Source organism: Sminthopsis crassicaudata, chromosome 5 (assembly GCF_048593235.1).
Source record: "Sminthopsis crassicaudata isolate SCR6 chromosome 5, ASM4859323v1, whole genome shotgun sequence".
NCBI classification, from domain to species: Eukaryota; Metazoa; Chordata; class Mammalia; order Dasyuromorphia; family Dasyuridae; genus Sminthopsis; species Sminthopsis crassicaudata.
Genome location: NC_133621.1, coordinates 49,640,893 through 49,641,400, shown reverse-complemented (window position 1 = coordinate 49,641,400; position 508 = coordinate 49,640,893). Strand labels below are relative to the sequence as shown.

Below are 508 nucleotides of genomic sequence, written 5' to 3'. Positions count from 1 at the left end.
TTAACAACCAATAATCACCATCTCCACCCTGGGCGGTAAGCAGATAAGGTGAGTCAGAGACACATAGCCCCTCCCTATCTCTCTACTGAAGAAACTTGGACCAAACTGGAGAAGTGGGGTTTGTATTTCAGGGGTCTGTGAGGGATTCTTCTTCCAAAGGCAGCTCTGTACCATCGAAAGGATGGAACTACTCCTGGTATTAGCAAATGGTGACAAAATGGTCAGAAAAATTGCCCAATCTTCATATAAATCCAAGGTGGGAAATGATCCAGAAGTTGCATGGTACAGTGGTGTCAACTCAGAAAACCACAAATTTACACTGTCTTAATTTTTTTTTTTTAATATTTCCTGGTTATAGTTCTATCTGGTTTGGGCTACATTTGGTATGAGTAAGAGGCCCAGGAGCTCGATACTTGAGCAGAAATGCCCTTTTCAGAAAGCTTCTTAAACAAGTAAGTGGTTCTCTAGCCTCCAGTTGGAGATCTCTAGGGATAGTGTAGTCTTCTCC

General features: G+C 42.3%; 1 long non-coding RNA gene across 2 annotated transcripts in view; it reads left to right on the top strand.

Annotated features, from left to right (window-relative positions):
• LOC141542347 (uncharacterized) overlaps positions 1 to 508 on the top strand; it is a 156,316-nt gene that overhangs the window by 5,218 nt on the left and 150,590 nt on the right. The gene's annotated exons all lie outside the window — the stretch shown is intronic.